This window comes from Pleurodeles waltl, chromosome 3_1 (assembly GCF_031143425.1).
Source record: "Pleurodeles waltl isolate 20211129_DDA chromosome 3_1, aPleWal1.hap1.20221129, whole genome shotgun sequence".
Lineage (NCBI taxonomy): Eukaryota > Metazoa > Chordata > Amphibia > Caudata > Salamandridae > Pleurodeles > Pleurodeles waltl.
Window position 1 is genome coordinate 596483123 of NC_090440.1, and position 13878 is coordinate 596497000.

Below are 13878 nucleotides of genomic sequence, written 5' to 3' on the forward strand. Positions count from 1 at the left end.
AAAGTTCAGGGAATTGGCTCTGAACAATGTGGGGGCACCTTGGCTAGTGCCAGGGTGCCCTCACACTAAGTAACTTTGCACCTAACCTTTACCAGGTAAAGGTTAGACATATAGGTGACTTATAAGTTACTTAAGTGCAGTGTAAAATGGCTGTATAATAACGTGGACGTTATTTCACTCAGGCTGCAGTGGCATGCCTGTGTAAGAATTGTCAGAGCTCCCTATGGGTGGCAAAAGAAATGCTGCAGCCCATAGGGATCTCCTGGAACCCCAATACCCTGGGTACCTCAGTACCATATACTAGGGAATTATAAGGGTGTTCCAGTAAGCCAATGTAAATTGGTAAAAATGGTCACTAGCCTGTTAGTGACAATTTGGAAAGAAATGAGAGAGCATAACCACTGAGGTTCTGATTAGCAGAGCCTCAGTGAGACAGTTAGTCACTACACAGGTAACACATTCAGGCACACTTATGAGCACTGGGGCCCTGGGTTACCAGGGTCCCAGTGACACATACAACTAAAACAACATATATACAGTGAAAAATGGGGGTAACATGCCAGGCAAGATGGTACTTTCCTACAATAGCCAATCCAAGGGAGTAGCTGGGCTCACTATTGGTAACTTAGTTGGGGTTGGCCTTGTTAGGGAGGCCACAGAGGCTGTGTTAGTCTCTGAGGGGGCTATTGATTTAGCCACCTTAGTTGCTTGTCCCCTTAATATGGATAAGTACAAGCAGCTACCCCTAATAAATGGTGTTGAGGTTCAGGCCTACAGGGACACTGGAGCCAGTGTGACTATGGTCATAGAGAAACTGGTCCACCCTGAACAACACCTACTTGGTCACCAGTACCAAGTAACCGATGCTCACAACAACACACTTAGCCACCCCATGGCTGTTGTTAATCTCAACTGGGGGGGGGTTACTGGTCCAAAGAAAGTTGTGGTAGCCACAGATTAACCTGTAGACTGTCTACTAGGAAATGATTTGGAGACATCAGCTTGGTCAGATGTGGAGTTGGAGGCCCATGCAGCAATGCTGGGCATCCCAGGGCATATTTTTGCTTTGACAAGGGCTCAGACCAAAATGCAAAAAGGACAGGGAAGCTTGGATCCTGGAACAATGGACCAAGTGCTCCCTAAAGCTAGGGCTAGTAGAAGCAAACCACTTCCTACTATCCCTCCCTCTACAGTGGATTCAACTTCTGAGGAAGAAGAATTCCCTCCCTGTGCAGAACCTACACCAGAGGAGCTGGAAGCAGACACTGCTGAGCTTTTGGGTGAAGGGGGGCCTGCCAGAGAGGAGCTGAGTGTGGCACAGCAAACCTGTCCCACATTAGAGGGTCTCAGACAGCAAGCTGTCAAACAGGCTAATGGGGATGTCAGTGACTCTCACAGAGTTTACTGGGAGGGCAACCTCTTGTACACTGATCATAGGGATCCTAAACCTGGAGCTGCCAGGAGATTAGTGATCCCTCAGGAGTACAGAAAGTTCCTCCTAACCCTGGCACATGACATTCCCCTAGCTGGGCATCTAGGACAAATGAAAACTTGGGACAGGCTTGTTCCCCTGTTTCATTGGCCTAGAATGTCTGAGGACACAAAGGAATTTTGTAAGTCCTGTGAAACCTGTCAAGCCAGTGGCAAGACAGGTGGCACCCCAAAGGCACCCCTTATCCCACTGCCTGTGGTTGGGGTTCCCTTTGAAAGGGTAGGGGTTGACATAGTTGGCCCCCTTGACCCTCCTACTGCTTCAGGCAATAGATTTATCTTGGTGGTAGTGGACCATGCCACAAGATATCCTGAAGCTATTCCTTTAAGGACCACTACAGCACCTGCAGTGGCAAAGGCCCTCCTGGGAATATTTTCCAGGGTGGGCTTCCCAAAGGAAGTGGTATCAGACAGGGGAAGCAATTTCATGTCTGCATACCTAAAGGCCATGTGGAAGGAGTGTGGTGTAACGTACAAGTTCACAACACCCTATCATCCACAAACAAATGGACTGGTGGAGAGATTTAATAAAACTCTCAAAGGCATGATTATGGGTCTCCCTGAAAAACTCCGCAGGAGATGGGATATCCTTCTACCATGCTTCCTTTTTGCCTACAGGGAGGTACCCCAGAAAGGAGTGGGCTTCAGCCCCTTTGAACTTCTTTTTGGACACCCTGTTAGGGGTCCACTCACACTTGTAAAGGAGGGTTGGGAACAACCTTTAAAAGCTCCTAAGCAGGATATTGTGGATTATGTACATGGCCTCAGATCAAGAATGGCTGAGTACATGAAAAAGGCCAGTAAAAACCTTCAGGCCAGCCAAGAGCTCCAGAAGCAATGGCATGATCAGAAGGCTGTTCTGGTTCAGTACCAACCAGGGCAGAAAGTGTGGGTCTTGGAGCCTGTGGCCCCAAGAGCACTCCAAGATAAATGGAGTGGACCCCACACAATTGTTGAGAAAAAGGGAGAAGTCACCTATTTAGTTGACTTAGGCACTGCAAGGAGTCCCCTTAGGGTACTCCATGTAAACCGCCTGAAACCCTACTATGACAGGGCTGATCTCACCCTGCTCATGGCAACAGATGAGGGACAGGAAGAAGACAGTGATCCTCTACCTGATCTCTTCTCTTCCACAGAACAAGATGCTCTGGTGGAAGGTGTAGTTTTGGCTGATTGTCTTACTGCTGAGCAGAAAGACAATTGCATAAACCTCCTAGATCAATTCTCTGAACTCTTCTCTACTGTGCCAGGTACCACTTCTTGGTGTGAGCACACTATAGATACTGGAGACAGCTTGCCTGTCAAAAGTAAGATCTATAGGCAGCCTGACCATGTCAGGGACTGCATAAAGCAAGAAGTCCAGAAAATGTTAGAACTAGGAGTGGTTGAGCACTCTGACAGTCCATGGGCTTCTCCTGTGGTACTTGTACCAAAACCCCATTCCAAAGATGGAAAGAAGGAAATGCGGTTTTGTGTAGACTATAGAGGTCTCAACTTGGTAACCAAAACTGATGCTCACCCTGTACCCAGGGCAGATGAGCTCATAGATACACTGGCATCTGCCAAGTATCTAAGCACTTTTGACTTGACTGCAGGGTATTGGCAGATCAAATTGTCAGAAGATGCTAAACCTAAGACAGCATTTTCAACCATTGGAGGACATTACCAGTTTACTGTAATGCCTTTTGGTTTGAAAAATGCACCTGCCACTTTTCAGAGGTTGGTGAACACAGTCCTGCAAGGGCTGGAAGCTTTCAGTGCAGCATATTTGGACGATATAGCTGTCTTTAGCTCCAGCTGGGATGATCACCTGGTCCACCTATGGAAAGTTTTGGAGGCCCTGCAAAAGGCAGGCCTCACTATCAAGGCTTCAAAGTGCCAGATAGGGCAGGGTAAGGTGGTTTATCTGGGACACTTTGTTGGTGGGGAACAGATTGCACCACTTCAGGGGAAAATCCAAACAATTATTGATTGGGTTCCCCCTACTACTCAGACTCAGGTGAGAGCCTTCCTAGGCCTCACTGGGTATTACAGGAGGTTCATTAAGAACTATGGCTCCATTGCAGCCCCTCTTAATGACCTCACATCCAAAAAAATGCCTAAAAAGGTATTATGGACAGCAAACTGTCAGAAAGCTTTTGAGGAGCTGAAGCAGGCCATGTGCTCTGCACCTGTCCTGAAAAGCCCTTGTTACTCTAAAAAATTCTATGTCCAAACTGAAGCATCTGAACTAGGAGTAGGGGCAGTCCTATCACAACTTAATTCTGAGGGCCAGGATCAACCTGTTGCTTTTATTAGTAGGAGGTTGACCCCTAGAGAAAAGCGTTGGTCTACCATTAAGAGGAAGGCCTTTGCTGTGGTCTGGGCACTGAAGAAGTTGAGGCCATACCTGTTTGGCACTCACTTCATTGTTCTGACAGACCACAAACCTCTACTTTGGCTAAAACAAATGAAAGGTGAAAATCCTAAATTGTTGAGGTGGTCTATATCCCTACAGGGAATGGACTATACAGTGAAACATAGACCTGGGAGTAGCCACTCCAATGCAGATGGACTCTCCAGATATTTCCACTTAGACAATAAAGACTCATCAGGTCATGGCTAGTCTTATTGTCCGTCGTTTGGGGGAGGTTGTGTAGGAAAGTACCATCTTGCCTGGCATGTTACCCCCATTTTTCACTGTATATATGTTGTTTTAGTTGTATGTGTCACTGGGACCCTGGTAACCCAGGGCCCCAGTGCTCATAAGTGTGCCTGAATGTGTTACCTGTGTAGTGACTAAGTGTCTCACTGAGGCTCTGCTAATCAGAACCTCAGTGGTTATGCTCTCTCATTTCTTTCAAATTGTCACTAACAGGCTAGTGACCAATTTTACCAATTTACATTGGCTTACTGGAACACCCTTATAATTCCCTAGTATATGGTACTGAGGTACCCAGGGTATTGGGGTTCCAGGAGATCCCTATGGGCTGCAGCATTTCTTTTGCCACCCATAGGGAGCTCTGACAATTCTTACACAGGCCTGCCACTGCAGCCTGAGTGAAATAACGTCCACGTTATTTGACAGCCATTTTACACTGCACTTAAGTAACTTATAAGTCACCTATATGTCTAACCTTTACCTGGTAAAGGTTAGGTGCAAAGTTACTTAGTGTGAGGGCACCCTGGCACTAGCCAAGGTGCCCCCACATTGTTCAGGGCCAATTCCCCGGACTTTGTGAGTGCGGGGACACCATTACACGCGTGCACTACATATAGGTCACTACCTATATGGAGCTTCACAATTGTAACTCCGAATATGGCCATGTAACATGTCTATGATCATGGAATTGCCCCCTCTATGCCATCCTGGCATAGTTGGCACAATCCCATGATCCCAGTGGTCTGTAGCACAGACCCTGGTACTGCCAAACTGCCCTTCCTGGGGTTTCACTGCAGCTGCTGCTGCTGCCAACCCCTCAGACAGGCATCTGCCCTCCTGGGGTCCAGCCAGGCCTGGCCCAGGATGGCAGAACAAAGAACTTCCTCTGAGAGAGGGTGTGACACCCTCTCCCTTTGGAAAATGGTGTGAAGGCAGGGGAGGAGTAGCCTCCCCCAGCCTCTGGAAATGCTTTCTTGGGCACAGATGTGCCCAATTCTGCATAAGCCAGTCTACACCGGTTCAGGGGACCCCTTAGCCCTGCTCTGGCACGAAACTGGACAAAGGAAAGGGGAGTGACCACTCCCCTGACCTGCACCTCCCGTGGGAGGTGTCCAGAGCTCCTCCAGTGTGCTCCAGACCTCTGCCATCTTGGAAACAGAGGTGCTGCTGGCACACTGGACTGCTCTGAGTGGCCAGTGCCACCAGGTGACGTCAGATACTCCTTGTGATAGGCTCTTTCAGGTGTTGCTAGCCTATCCTCTCTCCTAAGTAGCCAAACCCTCTTTTCTGGCTATTTAGGGTCTCTGTCTCTGGGGAAACTTTAGATAACGAATGCAAGAGCTCATCAGAGTTCCTCTACATCTCTCTCTTCACCTTCTGCCAAGGAATCGACTGCTGACCGCGCTGGAAGCCTGCAACACTGCAACAAAGTAGCAAAGACGACTTCTGCAACTCTGTAACGCTGATCCTGCCGCCTTCTCGACTGTTTTCCTGGTGGTGCATGCTGTGGGGGTAGTCTGCCTCCTCTCTGCACTAGAAGCTCCGAAGAAATCTCCCGTGGGTCGACGGAATCTTCCCCCTGCAACCGCAGGCACCAAAAAGCTGCATTACCGGTCCCTTTGTTCTCCTCTCAGCACGACGAGCGAGGTCCCTCGAATCCAGCAACTGTGTCCAAGTGGCCCCCACAGTCCAGTGACTCTTCAGTCCAAGTTTGGTGGAGGTAAGTCCTTGCCTCACCTCGCTAGACTGCATTGCTGGGAACCGCGACTTTTGCAGCTACTCCGGCCCCTGTGCACTTCCGGCAGAAATCCTTTCTGCACAGCCAAGCCTGGGTCCACGGCACTCTAACCTGCATTGCACGACTTTCTAAGTTGGTCTCCGGTGACGTGGGACTCCTTTGTGTAACTTCAGGTGAGCACCGTTTCACGCATCCTCGTAATGCCTGTTTCTGTCACTTCTTCGGGTGCTACCTGCTGATGAGAGGGCTCCTTGTCTTGCTCGACGTCCCCTCTACCTCCTGGTCCAATTTGCGACCTCCTGGTCCCTCCTAGGCCACAGCAGCGTCCAAAAATGCTAACCGCACGATTTGCAACTAGCAAGGCTTGTTGGCGTTCTTTCGGCGGGAAAACACTTCTGCACAACTCTCCACGGCGAGAGGGATCCGTCCACCAAAGGGGAAGTCTCTTGCCATTTTCGTTCCTGCAGAAACCTCAGCTTCTTCTGTCCAGTAGAAGCTTCTTTGCACCCACAGCTGGCATTTGCTGGGCATATGCCCATCTCCGACTTGCTTGTGACTTTTGGACTTGGTCCCCTTGTTCCACAGGTACCCTAGATTGGAAATCCACAGTTTTTGCATTGTTGGTTTGTGTCTTTCCTGCATTATTCCTCTATCACGACTTCTTTTTTTGGGGGGGAACTTTAGTGCACTTTGCACTCACTTTTCAGGGTCTTGGGGAGGGTTATTTTTCTAACTCTCACTATTTTCTAATAGTCCCAGCGACCCTCTACAAGGTCACATAGGTTTGGGGTCCATTCGTGGTTCGCATTCCACTTTTGGAGTATATGGTTTGTGTTGCCCCTATCCCTATGTTTCCCCATTGCATCCTATTGTAACTATACATTGTTTGCCCTGTTTTCTAAGACTATACTGCATATTTTTGCTATTGTGTATATATATCTTGTGTATATTTCCTATCCTCTCACTGAGGGTACACTCTAAGATACTTTGGCATATTGTCATCAAAATAAAGTACCTTTATTTTTAGTATAACTGTGTATTGTGTTTTCTTATGATATTGTGCATATGACACTAGGTGGTACTGTAGTAGCTTCACCCGTCTCCTAGTTCAGCCTAAGCTGCTCTGCTAAGTTACCATTATCTATCAGCCTAAGCTGCTAGACACCCTATACACTAATAAGGGATAACTGGGCCTGGTGCAAGGTGCAAGTACCCCTTGGTACTCACTACAAGCCAGTCCAGCCTCCTACAGTGCCCATGAAAGCATTTCCAGAGGCTGGGGGAGGCTACTCCTCCCCTGCCTTAACACCTTTTTCCAAAAGGAGATGGTGTAACATCCTCTCTCTGAGGAAGTCCTTTGTTCTGCCTTCCTGGGCCAAGCCTGGCTGGACCCCAGGAGGGCAGAAACCTGTCTGAGGGGTTGGCAGCAGCAGCAGCTGCAGTGAAACCCCTGAAAAGGCAGTTTGGCAGTACCCGGGTCTGTGCTAGAGACCCGTGGGATCATGGGATTGTGCCAACAATGCCAGGATGGCATAGAGGGGGCAATTCCATGATCTTAGACATGTTACATGGCAATATTCGGAGTTACCATTGTGAAGCTACATATAGGTAGTGACCTATGTGTAGTGCACGCGTGTAATGGTGTCCCCGCACTCACAAAGTCCGGGGAATTTGCCCTGAACCATGTGGGGGCACCTTGGCTAGTGCCAGGGTGCCCACACACTAAGTAACTTAGCACCCAACCTTCACCAGGTAAAGGTTAGACATATAGGTGACTTATAAGTTACTTAAGTGCAGTGTAAAATGGCTGTGAAATAACGTGGACGTCATTTCACTCAGGATGCAGTGGCAGGCCTGTGTAAGAATTGTCAGAGCTCCCTATGGGTGGCAAAAGAAATGCTGCAACCCATAGGGATCTTCTGGAACCCCAATACCCTGGGTACCTCAGTACCATATACTAGGGAATTATAAGGGTGTTTCAGTATGCCAATGTGAATTGGTGAAATTGGTCACTAGCCTGTTAGTGACAATTTGGAAAGAAATGAGAGAGCATAGCCACTGAGGTTCTGGATAGCAGAGCCTCAGTGAGACAGTTAGTCATAACACAGGTAACACATTCAGGGCACACTTATGAGCACTGGTGCCCTGGCTGGCAGGGTCCCAGTGACACATACAACTAAAACAACATATATACAGTGAAAAATGGGGGTAACATGCCAGGCAAGATGGTACTTTCCTACACAACCCCCCCCCCCCCAAACGAAGGACAATAAGACTAGTCATTACCTGATGGGTCTTCATTGTCTAAGTGGAAATATCTGGAGAGTCCATCTGCATTGGAGTGAGTACTCCCAGGTCTATGTTCCACTGTATAGTCCATTCCCTGTAGGGATATGGACCACCTCAACAATTTAGGATTTTCACCTTTCATTTGTTTTAGCCAAAGTAGAGGTTTTTGCTCTGTCTGAACAATGAAGTGAGTGCCAAACAGGTATGGCCTCAACTTCTTCAGTGCCCAGACCACAGCAAAGGCCTCCCTCTCTATGGCAGACCAACGCTTTTCTCTAGGGGTCAACCTCCTGCTGATAAAAGCAACAGGTTGATCCTGGCCCTCAGAATTAAGTTGTGATAAGACTGCCCTTACCCCTAATTCAGATGCATCAATTTGGACAATGAATTTCTTGGAGTAACAGGGGCTTTTCAGGACAGGTGCAGGTCACATGGCCTGCTTCAGCTCCTCAAAAGCTTTCTGACAGTTTGCTGTCCATAATCCCTTCCTAGGCATTTTTTTAGATGTGAGGTCATAAAGATGGGTCTGCAATGGAGCCATAGTTCATTATGAACCTCCTATAGTACCCAGTGAGGCCTAAAAAAGCTCTCACCTGAGTCTGATTAGTAGGGGGGAACCCAATCTATAATAGTTTGGATTTTCCCCTGAAGTGGTGCAATCTGTTCTCCACCTACCAGGTGTCCCAGATAAACCACCTTCCCCTGCCCTATCTGGCACTTTGAAGCCTTGATAGTGAGGCCTGCCTTTTGCAGGGCCTCCAAAACTTTCCATAGGTGGACCAGGTGATCATCCCAGCTGTGGCTAAAGACAGCTATATCATCTAGATATGCTGCACTAAAAGCTTCCAGCCCTTGCAGGACAGTATTCACCAACCTTTGAAAAGTGGCAGGTGCATTTTTCAATCCAAAAGGCATTACTGTGAATTGGTAATGGCCTCCAATGGTTGAAAATGCAGTTTTTGCTTTTGCATCTTCTGATAATTTGATCTGCCAATACCCTGCAGTCAAATCAAAAGTGCTTAGATACTTGGCAGATGCCAGTGTATCTATTAGCTCATCTGCCCTGGGTATAGGGTGACTATAGGAGGCTGGACTGGCTTGTAGTGAGTACCAAGGGGTACTTGCACCTTGCACCAGGCCCAGTTATCCCTTATTAGTGTATAGGGTGTCTAGCAGCATAGGCTGATAGATAATGGTAGCTTAGCAGAGCAGCTTAGGCTGAACTAGGAGACGAGTGAAGCTCCTACAGTACCACCTAGTGTCATATGCACAATATCATAAGAAAACACAATACACAGTTATACTAAAAATAAAGGTACTTTATTTTTATGACAATATGCCAAAGTATCTCAGAGTGTACCCTCAGTGAGGGGATAGGAAATATACACAAGATATATATACAGAATACCAAAAATATGCAGTATAGTCTTAGAAAACAGTGCAAACAATGTATAGTTACAATAGGATGCAATGGGGACACATAGGGATAGGGGCAACACAAACCATATACTCCAAAAGTGGAATGCGAACCACGAATGGACCCCAAACCTATGTGACCTTGTAGAGGGTCGCTGGGACTATTAGAAAATAGTGAGAGTTAGAAAAATAACCTTCCCCAAGACCCTGAAAAGTGAGTGCAAAGTTCACTAAAGTTCCCCCAAGGACAAAGAAGTCGTGATAGAGGAATAATGCAGGAAAGACACAAACCAACAATGCAACAACGATGGATTTCCAATCTAGGGTACCTGTGGAACAAGGGGACCAAGTCCAAAAGTCACAAGTAAGTCGGAGATGGGCATATGCCCAGGAAATGCCAGCTGTGGGTGCAAAGAAGCTTCTACTGGACAGAAGAAGCTGAGGTTTCTACAGGAACGAAAAGGGCTAGAGACTTTCCCTTTGGTGGACGGATCCCCCTTGCCTTGGAGAGTTGTGCAGAAGTGTTTTCCTGCCGAAAGAACGCCAACAAGCCTTGCTAGCTGCAAATCATGCAGTTAGCATTTTTGGACGCTGCTGTGGCCCAGGAGGGACCAAGATGTCGCAAAATGCGCCAGGAGGTAGAGGGGACGTCGAGCAAGAAAAGGAGCCCTCTCAGCAGCAGGTAGCACCCGGAAAAGTGCCAGAAACAGGCACTACAAGGATGCGTGAAACGGTGCTCACCCGAAGTTACACAAAGGAGTCCCACGTCGCCGGAGACCAACTTAGAAAGTCGTGCAATGCAGGTTAGAGTGCCGTGGACCCAGGCTTGGCTGTGCACAAAGGATTTCCGCCGGAAGTGCACAGGGGCCGTAGTAGCTGCAAAAGTCACGGTTCCCAGCAATGCAGTCTAACGAGGTGAGGCAAGGACTTATCTCCACCAAACTTGGACTGAAGAGTCACTGGACTGTGGGAGTCACTTGGACAGAGTTGCTGGGTTCGAGGGACCTCGCTCGTCGTGCTGAGAGGAGACCCAAGGGACCGGTAATGCAGCTTTTTGGTGCCTGCGGTTGCAGGGGGAAGATTCCGTTGACCCACGGGAGATTTCTTCAGAGCTTCTAGTGCAGAGAGGAGGCAGACTACCCCCACAGCATGCACCACCAGGAAAACAGTCGAGAAGGCGGCAGGATCAGCGTTACAGAGTTGCAGTAGTCGTCTTTGCTACTATGTTGCAGTTTTGCAGGCTTCCAGCGCGGTCAGCAGTCGATTCCTTGGCAGAAGGTGAAGAGAGAGATGCAGAGTATCTCGGATGAGCTCTTGCATTCGTTATCTAAAGTTTCCCCAGAGACAGAGACCCTTTATAGCCAGAAAAGAGGGTTTGGCTACCTAGGAGAGAGGATAGGCTAGCAACACCTGAAGGAGCCTATCAGAAGGAGTCTCTGACGTCACCTGGTGGCACTGGCCACTCAGAGCAGTCCAGTGTACCAGCAGCACCTCTGTTTCCAAGATGGCAGAGGTCTGGAGCACACTGGAGGAGCACTGGGCACCTCCCAGGGGAGGTGCAGGTCAGGGGAGTGGTCACTCCCCTTTCCTATGTCCAGTTGCGCGCCAGAGCAGGGCTGAGGGGTCCCTGAACCGGTGTAGACTGGCTTATACAGAAATGGCCACCATCTGTGCCCATGAAAGCATTTCCAGAGGCTGGGGGAGGCTACTCCTCCCCAGCCCTGACACCTTTTTCCAAAGGGAGAGGGTGTAACTGTAGGAAAGTACCATCTTGCCTGGCATGTTGCCCCCATTTTTCACTGTATATATGTTGTTTTAGATGTATGTGTCACTGGGACCCTGTCACCCAGGGCCCCAGTGCTCATAAGTGTGCCTGAATGTGTTACCTGTGTAGTGACTAACTGTCTCACTGAGGCTCTGCTAATCAGAACCTCAGTGGTTATGCTCTCTCATTTCTTTCAAATTGTCACTAACAGGCTAGTGACCAATTTTACCAATTTACATTGGCTTACTGGAGCACCCTTATAATTCCCTAGTGTATGGTACTGAGGTACCCAGGGTATTGGGGTTCCAGGAGATCCCTACGGGCTGCAGCATTTCTTGTGCCACCCATAGGGAGCTCTGACAATTCTTACACAGGCCTGCCACTGCAGCCTGAGTGAAATAACGTCAACGTTATTTCACAGCCTTTTTACACTGCACTTAAGTAACTTATAAGTCACCTATATGTCTAACCTTTACCTGGTAAAGGTTAGGTGCAAAGTTACTTAGTGTGAGGGCACCCTGGCACTAGCCAAGGTGCCCCCACATAGTTCAGGGCCAATTCCCCGGACTTTGTGAGTGCGGGGACACCATTACACGCGTGCACTACATATAGGTCACTACCTATATGTAGCTTCACAATGGTAACTCCGAATATGGCCATGTAACATGTCTATGATCATGGAATTGCCCCCTCTATGCCATCCTGGCATAGTTGGCACAATCCCATGATCCCAGTGGTCTGTAGCACAGACCCTGGTACTGCCAAACTGCCTTTCCTGGGGTTTCACTGCAGCTGCTGCTGCTGCTGCTGCCAACCCCTCAGAAAGGCATCAGCCCTCCTGGGGTCCAGCCAGGCCTGGCCCAGAATAGCAGAACAAAGAACTTCCGCTGAGAGAGGGTGTAACACCCTCTCCCTTTGGAAAATGGTGTGAAGGCAGGGGAGGAGTAGCCTCCCCCAGCCTCTGGAAATGCTTTGTTGGGCACAAATGTGCCCAATTCTGCATAAGCCAGTCTACACCGGTTCAGGGGACCCCTTAGCCCTGCTCTGGCCCGAAACTGGACAAAGGAAAGGGGAGTGACCACTCCTCTGACCTGCAATTCCCCGGGGAGGTGTCCAGAGCTCCTCCAGTGTGCTCCAGACCTCTGCCATCTTGGAAACAGAGGTGCTGCTGGCACACTGGACTGCTCTGAGTGGCCAGTGCCACCAGGTGACGTCAGAGACTCCTTCTGATAGGCTCCTTCAGGTGTTGCTAGCCTATCCTCTCTCCTAGGTAGCCAAACCTTCTTTTCTGGCTATTTAGGGTCTCTGTCTCTGGGGAAACTTTAGATAACGAATGCAAGAGCTCATCCGAGTTCCTCTGCATCTCTCTCTTCACCTTCTGCCAAGGAATCGACTGCTGACCGCGCTGGAAGCCTGCAAAACTGCAACATAGTAGCTAAGACGACTACTGCAACTCTGTAACGCTGATCCTGCCGCCTTCTCAACTGTTTTCCTGGTGGTGCATGCTGTGGGGGTAGTCTGCCTCCTCTCTGCACTAGAAGCTCCAAAGAAATCTCCCGTGGGTCGAAGGAATCTTCCCCCTGCAACCGCAGGCACCAAAAAGCTGCATTACCGGTCCTTTGGGTCTCCTCTCAGCACGACGAGCGAGGTCCCTCAAATCCAGCAACTCTGCCCAAGTGACTCCCACAGTCCAGTGACTCTTCAGTCCATGTTTGGTGGAGGTAAGTCCTTGCCTCCCCACGCCAGACTGCATTGCTGGGAACTGTGACTTTTGCAGCTACTCCGGCGTCCGTGCACTTCCGGCGGAAATCCTTTGTGCGCAGTCCAGCCTGGGTCCACGGCACTCTAACCTGCATTGCACAACCTCCTAAGTTGTTCTCCGGCGACGTGGGACTTCTTTGTGCGACTTCGGGTGAGCACCGTTTCACGCATCCTCGTAGTGCTTGTTTCTGGCACTTTTCTGGGTGCTGCCTGCTGCTGAGAGGGTTTCTTGTCTTGTTCGAGGTCCCCTCTCTCTCCTGACGCAATTTGCGACATCCTGGTTCTTCCTGGGCCACAGCAGCATCCAAAAACGCTTACCGCACAATTTGCAGCTAGCAAGGCTTGTTGGCGGTCTTTCGGCAGGAAAACACTTCTGCACGACTCTCCACGGCGAGAGGGATCAATCCACCAAAAGGGGAAGTCTCTAGCCCTTTTAGTTCCTGCAGAAACCTCAGCTTCTTCTGTCCAGTAGAAGCTTCTTTGCACCCACAGCTGGCATTTCCTGGGCATCTGCCCATCTCCGACTTGCTTGTGACTTTTGGACTTGGTCCCCTTGTTCCACAGGTACCCTAGATTGGAAATCCATCGTTGTTGCATTGTTGGTTTGTGTCTTTCCTGCATTATTCCCCTATCACGACTTCGTTGTCCTTTGGGGAACTTTAGTGCACTTTGCACTCACTTTTCAGGGTCTTGGGGTAGGCTATTTTTCTAACCCTCAATATTTTCTAATAGTCCCAGTGACCCTCTACAAGGTCACATAGGTTTGGGGTCCATTCA